The following is an 11563-nucleotide window of genomic DNA, read 5'->3' as shown; positions in this document are numbered from 1 at the left end:
GTTAGCTAACCAATCTAGGTATTTAACTTCCTGGATGGAAGCTATTTTCAAAGGTTTAGATACCTCGTCTTCGATGAATGCATGTTTTATCTCAGACTGTGGACTTCTCTTGTGTTTGAACGATAAAAACTTTGGATCCAGGCAAAACAATCGGCACTAGCTTTAAGAAAACAATAAGTTTTTTCCTAAGCTCGGGAGTTAGTCCCGTGCCCAGGTGTACCTTTCGATTCGGTAGGGGGTCGATCAGTATAACCTGCTTCAACTCCTCGATTGCTAACTTAGTGGCATCGGTGTCATCGGGTGCTTTAAAAGGTCTCGGGATGCCATAATCATCCTCATCGTTCGCTACGTGCTCCTCCTATTTTTTCAGTCCGGTTGAGGTCGGGATCATTGATTGCTATTTGGTTTCCTTTTCTTTGGCCAATTCCCTATTTTTCAATGTCGAAACCGCGGGCACTGGGATTACTGGATGGACAACGAATATTTCCCTTTCTTCCTTTTAGCGCCTGAGGTAAGGTTGAAAGAACCACTCTCATGCTGTGAACCCATGGCCTTCAGAACAAGCTGTTATACCTCATATTCCCTTCGATCATGTAGAACTTTATTTCCTGGGTAGTCAAGTCAGTGTATGCTGGTAAAGTTATCTCACCCTTCATTGTCTCGCATGCCATGTTGAATCCGTTCAATACCCGAACCGTCGGTATGGTTTGGTCTAACAACCCTAGTTGTTATACGACCATCCATCAGATGATGCTGGCTAAGCTACCTTGATCACATAACACACGTTTAACCCGAGATTTATTAATAAGTACGGATATTACCAGTGCATCATTGTAAGGCTGGATGATACCCTCGGTGTCTCGTCGTTGATGAGATGGCCCCTTCTGGGACATAATCCCTGGTGCATTTTTCCCTCGTGATAGAAACTTTAGTGTGTTTTATCATTGGCCCTTTGGGACATCCACTCCCCCAATGATCAAGTTGATTACGTGTTGAGGTTCCTCTTGTTCGACCTGTTTGTTGGTGTCCCTATTTTTGAAGTGATTTTTGGCCCGTTCGCTTAGGAATTCTTGAAGGTGCCAATTGTTGAATAATCGAGCTACTTCTTCTCTTAGTTGTCGATAATCTTCGACCCTATGACAGTGAGTACCACGGTATTTACATACCAAGATATGATCCTTCTAGGCGAGATCAGACTGCAGTGGTCTAGGCTTTGTTAATGCTTCGAGCATCTTCATCACCTCGGAAGTTTTCCCGGGCCCGAATTCAATCGGTTCCACAACAACTTGTTTATCCCTTCAAGTGTTTTCCCTGATCCGCTCGGGCTCAATCCTCTTAGAGACGTGACTCTGGGTCTACAACTGTGCTATTGCCACTTGCTGACCTTGCAACATTTCAAAAATCAATCACAAGCTAACCCCATCACCTTCCCCTTCGGGTGCTTCTCGAGCGGATGCCCGGGGTGCCCCGCAAATGTTGTTTTCGGGATCGGTTGGCAGATTATCGTTGATGGAAACCTATGAGTTAGCGTTGACGGGTCGGCGACTGGGACACCATTGGGATCAACAGGGGCACATCATTTGCTAGGTACCACGTTATTGTTTTTGCCGTGGTAGCCTGACTTAGCGTCAATGTTCAAGTGAACAGACTTAGAATTTGACACCCTTAGGTTAGCCTGAAATCAAAACTTCAAAAAATAAGTGTAAAATAGGGTGTGTTATAGAGATTCGTATCAAATCACCACTATTATCCTTAGTCCCACAGTAGGCGCCAAACTGTTTACCCTTAAAAATAAGTAACAATTAAATTTATACGCGGTTTAAAGGATACGTGATTTAATTCAATACGAATGATCTGAGAATAACAAGTAATTAAATTAAAGAGAGAGTGAACAATCAAAGCAATCGTAACAGAATAATCAAGCCTGGTCTTAAGTTGAACACCGAAACTCTGCCTCTGTTGATACCCAATTTTCCCTCATCTATTTTAAATATGCATATATACTTTCAAAATAGTTCATGAGCATCATTAAGTATTTTTCCTAATTTTTCCATAATTGTTAAAGATTTTTAATCAATTTATTCCCATATTTATTGTATAAATAATCATTAATGGCATCACAAATCATTTTTATAATGATTTTATCATCTAAACTTCATCATTTATGTCCATATTAAGCCTTAAATATTTTTGATACATTTATTATAATTATATTTGCATCTTTAGGCTAAAATTGTACATTTTGCCATAGTAGTCCGTATATACTTATAATCACTGTATTTATGCAAAAAATAACTTTTTATATTTTATAATATTAAATAATTGTTATTAACCATTTTTATGTACAAATAATATTTTTACTATTTTATTTATGATTTTTCACGAATTATTTTATTAATTAAAAATGGGTATTGAACTAATAGCCCTAAGTTCCTATTTTTCGGACCTAGGCTACCCAAACTAGCCCAAATTACCCAGTCCTACACCTAAAATGCCTAACCCAATCCGCCAGCCCAAATCAAATAACCCAATTATCTATACCCATTCATTAAACCCAACCCCCAATCCGCTTAAATCTTGACTGTTGATCGAAATTGATCAACGGTCCACAACTAAATTCCCCCTTCCCTTATATCCCTCCTCTATACCCTAATCCCTCATTCTCTAAACCCCGCCACCCTTGAACGCTCTCTTCTTCTCCTCTTCTGAAACCCTAGCGCTGTAACCCCATTTCCCCTTCGATTCCAGCCCAGAGATGGAATCCATCAACGATTCCCTTACCTTATTGGCTATCTCCTATTACTGGCTACTCGATTATGGTATAACCTAGTAGCTTGCCAATCTCTCTATTTTTGGACCAAATCTGGTTCGAACTTTTCCCTTTTTTCATTTGTGTTCATTTTTCCTCTCTCTATGTACGAATCTCTGAGATTTTCACTATTTTCATTTACCCTAAATGTTAGGGTTTAGGTCTTTTACAGATCTGTTTATATTTGTATCATTTTTTGTTTTAAAACTTCTTTATTCTCTTGCATGTCTATTTCTTTGTGATTTTTCGTTAAAAGTTTTGCCTAATTTATTTGTCCTAAAATTATGGCTCAGATCTTGCTAAGATTAGTTTTGGTCCTATTTTGGTTGAGTATCTTAACCTTCCCATATATTTGCCTTCTATTTTTGTGATACTATTTCGCCTAAATTATTGGCCCTAAATTAGTCCTCAGATATGTTAAGGGTTCTTATTTTTTTTATTAACATTTTTTCTTCAATGTTTCCTATATTTGTCTATGTGTGTATCATTTTGATCTCCCTTTGATTATTCCGATTAACTTTACTTACCCTTAAAATTAGGGTTTCTTATTTCGCTTCTCTTACTGATTCTGTCTATGGCTACTTGCCTTAGTTGTTCCCAGACCTGTTTGATTACTGTTATTTCTGACTTGCCTTAATAATATTATGAGTTTTCCTTAAATAATTTGATTGATTATATCCATGTTTGTGTACCCTAGCAAAGGCTATATAAAACCTTCTCCTTTCCCCTTTAGGATGGTTGGAATCAATATACTCTCACTAAAAAACTTAGGATTTTGGATCTGTATTCTCTTTGCTATCTCGTTTGCTTCTGGTCTTGGCCGGATGAAAGCCAAGGCCAAGTAATTCTGGGCTCTCAACTATTGTGGTGTATTTATTGCTTTCTTGCCTAAGTGGTGAGTGATTATCGTTTTACCATTTCCTTTCTATGTATCTATGAACTATGTTTATGATCCAACATGTTTAAAGTCCATTCTGAGCATGATTCTACCACTTTTATGTTCCTATGATTTCCTTTAGTCCTATAATTGATACTGTTAGTTCCGAGATTGGTTATTTTTGAATAATATGAATCCTCTTAGAGGTTAACTCAATGTCTTTTAACTTGTTTCATGTATGTTGTTTTGCTAGTTCTGAAATTGTCTTGAACTTAGTATCTTTAGGATAATACTAGTATGCTCATCAGTTAATCAGTCTTGAGTCTTTACAAACTTGTATTGTTATTAAACCTTTCTCTGTCATTCATGTGCCCTGATAACTTGCCTTCTAATGTGTTTTGAATCCATTTGGATTCATGTGATTACCTGACTGTTTGTTTTAATACATTGTCTAAATGTTTCTGTGATTGAACAAAGCTTTCCTAAAATGTTACCATGTTCACTTAGCTTAATTAGGCCTTTCAGACTTTAACTCATTAGATACTGTGCATGAATAACTTTGCAAATCTTGTCAATTTATCTTCTTAATGCAATTCTGCCTATATTTTGTGTTTTAAACTCTGTCATGATGGGTTTTTCTAAAATCAAACCTGTTTTTAAATCTGTCCTTTATCATTGTCTCTTTTTTTATATTGCTGCTTTTAAACTCCTATTCTTAGGTCATTTAGGTTCTATCCTTTACCTCCCCAGTGTAAGCATTGCTCGAGGTACATGTGAGACTTTTGTGAACTCTGACACATTGGATTTGGTTCCTAACCTCCTTTGAATTATTTCTGAGCATTTGATCCTCTGGTGTGAGCATTAACCTGGGTCCTCGAAGCCTTTGGGAACTTTGACATACTAGAGATCTGGATTCTATGTGTGATTGTTCTGTACCTGTGAAAGTGAACCTCAGATCTGCTATAGTTTGAAGGCCTGGGTTGCCCAAGTGTATTTGGGCTTGTTGTAGGCTCTCTATAGTTTATTTCATTATTATTATTATTATTATTATTATTATTATTATTATTATTATTATTATTATTATTATTATTATATAATTCATTCATCTGGTCTGTAATAATTTTGTAACAAACAACTCTGAGAGATTTAGTAAAATTGGGAAGGATTTCTTATTTTCATTTGTTAAACCGAGTAGAAATCCTGCCTATAGGATTTCATTTGTGCCGTTTCATATCATGTTAATAAGTCCTATGTTATGCTTACAGACTAGAGATCCTGCCTATAAGATTGATGTTATGATTTGCTAGAAATCCTGCCTTTAGGTGTATCAATTTGTCCAGTAATTGTGTGTTAGCAACCATGGCTATATGATCAATGTTTGTCTTAATTGTTTTCTGGCTCAATGTGTATAAATTTCTGCTCATGTATTGCTCAATTCTAGAAATCATGTTTATAGGATTAAAATCAGTTCAATGATAGAAATCATACCTTTAGGATTAAAATCAGTTCAATAATAGAAATCATGCCTATAAGATTAAAATCAGTTCAATACTAGAAATCATGCCTATAAGGTTAAAATAAGTTTAATGATAGAAATCATGTCTATAATATTAAAACTAGTTCAAACCTAGAAATCATGCCTATAGGGTAATAATCATCACACTCGTAGAAGTTATGCCTATAGGATTCTATTAACTGATTCGGAATTCGATTATCCCTGTCAACCACTTAGACAACATGCCTATAGGATTTAACAATAATTCTGGACTTATGATTGTGATTTACCGTTGAGACGCCCATGTATTGTACTGAACTAAAATCAGTAGGCAAATATACGTAGGCCTTAACACTCACATTAAGAACTGACTCTACATACTACTGCTTGCCTATTCATCACATAGATATCCTGCCCATATGACTCCAAGATTAATAAAACCTGCTAAATCAGTTGTGTGCATTTGCTGTTTACATGTGAAGGTTAACGTGAGCCCATACCTGTACTGAACTAATTGTTTTGCTTGTCGCCTAATATTTTATAATTTTGAGAACCTTAGGCTTAGTTTAGATCTTTCCTAAATAGAGGTCCCAATGCCTTCAGGACCTTAGGTAAGGGACGGGTAGTGCACGCATAGGGCACGAGTTAGAATCAACTAGAGCGTTTTAGGTAAAAACTCAAAGATAGTAATCGGGTAGCAGGATATGATAGTCTGTGCCCGCTGGATAATATGAGTAGCACCCCCGTCTTGGGGGAGTTACGAAGTATTATTTATGTTACGAAGATAAGGACCCCCATCCTTATTAAGTAGTTTATTCGCTTCCTTAGACTAATTCACATAATTTAAGTTCGATCGGGATCCACTGTTGTGGACCTCGAGGGGTGCCTAACACCTTCCCCTCAAGGTAATTTGAGCCTTTACCCGACCTCTGGTGATGTAAACTAGTATAATTTGAGTTAATTGCTATAGATGACCTAACACACCTTAATCCGTTAGGTGGAGACTCTAACAACCAATTTCTTTTTCCTACTCTCTCAAAAGGAGTTGTCAAAATGTCGAAATTCGATTTTGCGAGAAAAAGGGGGGCGCAACAGCCTTGATCGAACCCACGATATGGGCTCAGTTGTAATTAAAGAAGAGAGTAACTGAAAAACACTTTGAATAATAGGTGAAAGACAGAAATGGACTTTTATTACTTTGATATGCATGTAAAAAGTGTGTTAAATTGAAAAAATTCTTCCCTTTATATTGTAGGGGAATTTCAATCCTAGTACAAGTCTAAATAAGGTAAAAATCTTCTTTTTTCGGTAAATGTCAATCCATAGTTGATATCAGATGGGATTTGCGCCGTAATATACGGTTGAGAGAGAATATTACGGCTCCCTACTTTTCATGCTCAACCGTTTCTCTTTTCCCGTGGTCTCGAAACTTTACTTGGTTCGGATCCGTTATTTTGGCGTGCCTGATCCTAGATGCATCGTTCATCCCTCCCGAGCTCCGACACGAGGGACCCTTCGGCTTCGCTTGTAATTGTGTCGGACCGTGCTTCTCTCTCGTTTCTTTATTGGGGAATCAGGGGTAACATTGTCTCGATTTTACCCGTACACACTTATTTCAACTACAACAATAATTATATACTCAGTATGATCTTACAAGTGGGATCTAGGAAATGTGAGGTATACGCAGACCCCTCAACTCAAGAAAAGCATTTTCAAAATAGGTGTGAAAAATGCTAGAGTAAAAAAAACTAAGATAAAAATACTAGAAAAAGAAAAATATTAACAACAAAAATAGTAAAGATAATTAGGATACACTGGCAATTCTAAATTTTTTTACACTATCAATGCATTTTAGCATGATTGTACCACGGACTTGTTTAGGGGTCGTTTGGTTTGAATACGGCTTATGCTGGGATAAGTTATGCTGAGATTAGTTATCCTGGTATTATTTTTTATCCACTGTTTGGTATGTTGTATTAAAAATGATAATTGCACAATTTATAAGAAGAAGGTATAAGTTATCCCGACAATAATTACCCCTTCCCCTACAAGGTATAAATTATTCCGGTATTAATTTTAATCCAGGGATAACTTATATCAGGTTTACTAACCAAACAAAGTATTAATGTGGTATTAAATTTTTATACCAGCACTCATATCTACTTATACATCATACCAAACGACTCCTTGTTTGAATACGAGTTATGCCGGGATAAGTTATGTTGTGATAAGTTATGCTGGGATTAGTTATCATGATATTATTTTTTATCCGTTGTTTGGTATGTTGTATTAAAAATGACATTTGCATAATTTCTAAGAAGAATGTATAAGTTATCCCGACACTAATTACCCCACTCCCTATAAGGTATAAGTTATTTAGGTACTAATTTTAATCCCGGGGTAACTTATACCAAATTTACTAATCAAACAAAATATTAAGGTGGTATTAAATTTTTATACCAGCACTATATCTACTTATACCTCGTACCAACGACCCCTTAAAGTATTATGTGTAATAAGCTCTGCAAGAGGGGTTGCTCTGATGGTAAGCAACCTCCACTTTCAATCAAGAGGTTGTGAGTTCGAGTCTCCCCAAGAGCAAGATGGGAAAGTTCTTGAAGGGAAGAATGCCGGAGGTCTATTTTGAAACAGTCTCTCTACCCTAGGGTAAGGGTAAGATTTGCGTACACACTACCCTCCCCAAACCTCCACTAAGTGGGATTATACTAGGTTGTTGTTGTTGTAAGCCTGAGCAACATGGTATGCAACGTCATAATCCTCCAACTTTTTCTTTCCTATTTTTTGCTGAAAAGGAAATATTGTGTGTGGAAGGAGCATATAATTGGATTTTTCTAGTATATGTGGTCCCTAAGCAGTCTTGTACAAAGGCTGTTACAAACAAAAAGGGAAGGGAATCGTAGTTCAAAGGATCTTCAGATTTCAGAAACATCTAAATTAGGTCCCCAATTGCTAGACTGTCCACTGTACTCGATTACCTTTCTGGTAGACATGACGTATGAAGGGTTGTCCAAGCTTAATTGATCATAGATTTTTAAATTTATTTTAAAAAATCTGACTTAAGTGAAAAATATGTGTATTATTAGGGATTTGTGATTTTGCCAAAATATATGCAAAATCTATATTCAAACATATGTTTGCCAAATAAAACTCAAGTTTATTTTGGCAAAATTTATGATCAAACGGATTCTTAAATTTTGCATTTAATTTCATTAACTATTATGCTGCCCGTCGAATTAATTAACATTTAACTTAACGTGATCGGTACTTTAGAAGTTCGGTTGAGATGAATTAGCTCAAGTTTGGCTCAAAATTGTGTGTAGTAAGCTTAGTTGAGCTCGCCTCGATGCCCACGCATATGAAAAACTCATCGTAGATTGTATAGAATTATTGAACAAAAATAATATAGGTATAATAATAGATCAATATCTATTCCTATAATCAAGCACCAGCAGTAATCTCTAAGCACTAGAGCTTGAGTCACGAAGTTAACCTCAACTTTTCCTTTTAAGACAATGCTAAAAATGCAATTCAGCAATAATTCACCAAGCATTTATCCAATATGGCCCTTGGCTTGAATTATTTTGACTACTAGAGTCAAATTTGTCAAAGTAAAAGATGAATTAATCTCCAAAAATTGAGATAAAAGAAATACTTACCTTTTCATGATTGTAACATAATGATGAAAATTGTAGTGATCGTGTCAATGACACAACTCGTTTATTGATTTGATTCGTTTTAATCTGTTAAATTCAAAGCCCAACTCGCCCATTTGACATAAATATAAGTATATGAGACGAAGACCACACGTTTTGCTTCCATGGTCCTCTCTGTGCTCATCAAGGTAAGTCGCATGAGTTTCAGTTTGACCTTTTAAAACAATGCTAAAAATACATTTCAGCAGTTTGGTGTAACAATTATGTTGGGTTAAAATGGCCCAAATACACTCTTAACACGGTGTGAAATTGTCCGCTTTGAGTCAAGCTCGCACAGTTTTCTCAAAAGGTCTTACACCATTAAGAGATCCTTACATCTTATATGTAGACTCCCAATCTTTTTAACTATCAATGTGAAACTTTGTTCGTACACTTAACAAATTATATAGTACTACATAATAGTCCCCAACTGGAAGATAACATCGTAGAAATTAGAATATCTAAAATAGCTATCAACCCAACTACTAATTAAAATAGTCAGTGCATATATATATATATAATATGTGTATAATCATATTTAATCAATGTATAATTTATGTATACTGAATATGAAAAGTAAACAGTGAATTCGATCAGCTATTTATGCAAATATCCCAAAATGTTAATGCCAAATTCAATATAGCCCTTGACTTGAATTATTGTGATTCAAGGAATCAGAATCTTAATTGATGTCATCATCAGTGCATTCAACTTGGAACTAAAATTTCTTTGATCAGTTGGTGTGCCATTTTGTTTTTGATAGACTTTGAGGCACGAGACAGTGGCAGTATGCAATTTGTCAATTAGCCTCTGTTGTCTATTTTTGCCAATTTGCAACTCAAAGCGTTTACTTCTAGACTGTGTGGGTCAATGAGAGTTATAAAACTCTCTCAACTTCATTTCCTATATATTAACAAAGAAAATCCTGGAGACATTTCCGTTTTCCAGAGTATACGGGCCTTATTTACTTATTATTGTTATTGTTTTTCATTTACTTTTTTGGTTCTTATGTCGCTGGTATTATTTCTATGTTTTTTGATGATGGTACTGATGTATTGGTCTCTTTTCGTCTTCTTGAACCGAAGGTCTTTCGGAAATAGCCTTTCTACTCCTTCGGGGTAGGAATAAGGTCTGCATACTCACTACTCTCCCCAGACTGTACTTGTAGAATTCCACTGAGTTATTGTTTTTGTATTTGCTTCACGTTCTTGTTCATTTTGGATTTTTATGTCATTTTCATGACTTTTTGAGAACAAGCAGTAGTTTGCAGTACAATCCCTAGCTAAGCTATTAGGTGGAAACTTATTAGCAAAAAATATCTCAAGCAGATTGTCTGACGAAGTTTGACGCTTACACAGACAAATGGAATTATTGCCAAGTTAAACAACTAATTTAATGTGAATTTTGTCCCAAAAAGACAACTTGGTGACGACAGTGGTTGAAGTACTCGAATTGCAGAGTCACAATTATTTTCAGTGCCAGTTCCCTCTTGGTCACTGCTACATAATTGAGTCTTTCTTTGTTGTAAAAATTGCACGGACGTCTTATTTGATCGCTTTCATTTAATTTATATCTAATTTTTTTAAATTTTTTAATTTGTACCCACTTTTTAAATAACTTCAGCCTCATTTCCTTCTCCTTCTCCTTCTCCTTCTCCTTCTCCTTCTCCTTCTCCTTCTTCTTCTTCTTCTTCTTCTTCTTCTTCTTTCTTCTGCTGCTGTTGATGCTGCTATGAAACTTCAGTTCATGGGATGCTTGTCATAAATATGTTTATCAGATTATTTAAAAATAAATTATAAATAATTACAAATGAACTAAATAACTAGCTGTAACTATATTAGATGAGTAGATTCTTGGTGTATATGTTTGTTTAGGATTTTGGTCATCTGTATTTTGACCCTTGTATTATCATTTCCTTTCTTCTTCTTTCAAAGCTATGTAATAGTAAATTTAGACTACGTTGCTTGTTGATGTAACCAATTAGTTCAGGGGCACGTTAGTTTCAGTTACAAGATTTTTGTTGAAATTGGTGACTTTACTGATCAGTGAATGATGATGAGTTATTAGATTTGTGCACACTCTCGTTTTCTTTTCTTGTTGCATAATTACAAACAAAATACAGATGACCAAGATCCCAAACAAACATAAATATTGCTGAAGTTTTTACAAATAAACTAAATAACTTCAGCCCTAGAGCTGAAGTTCGCTAGTTACAAAACAAAAACTTCAGCACGCTTGGTTCAGCACACTTGCTACTTTAGGCCTGTCTACTAGAATGCTGAAGTTTTGCGTGATTGCCTTTGCTACTTCAGCCCCGTATGCTGAAGTTATGGGGAAAAGCGGGTACGCTTGTAATTTTTTTTTGCAAAGCGGGCACAAGTTAAAACGTGACACAAAAAGCGGGTATAGATGCAAATGCCCCTTCTTTGTTGGCTATGCGAAAAACGAAGGATTTTCAAACAAAGACCACCAGATTAATTTTTCAATACTAAATAGCACGGGGTAGCCAGTTTTCGAACTGATAATCAAAAAAATAGCAAGCGTTTGCAAAATTATTGAAAAATAGCCATTATTTTATTGAAATGCGGAACGTACCAATATAATATTCGGGATTACGGAGCTCATGCGAACAAACTTCCAGCATATTATGTTGGAACTCCGGCACATGG

Source organism: Nicotiana sylvestris, chromosome 8, assembly GCF_000393655.2.
Source record: "Nicotiana sylvestris chromosome 8, ASM39365v2, whole genome shotgun sequence".
NCBI lineage: Eukaryota > Viridiplantae > Streptophyta > Magnoliopsida > Solanales > Solanaceae > Nicotiana > Nicotiana sylvestris.
Note: the sequence above shows the minus strand (reverse complement) of the source record.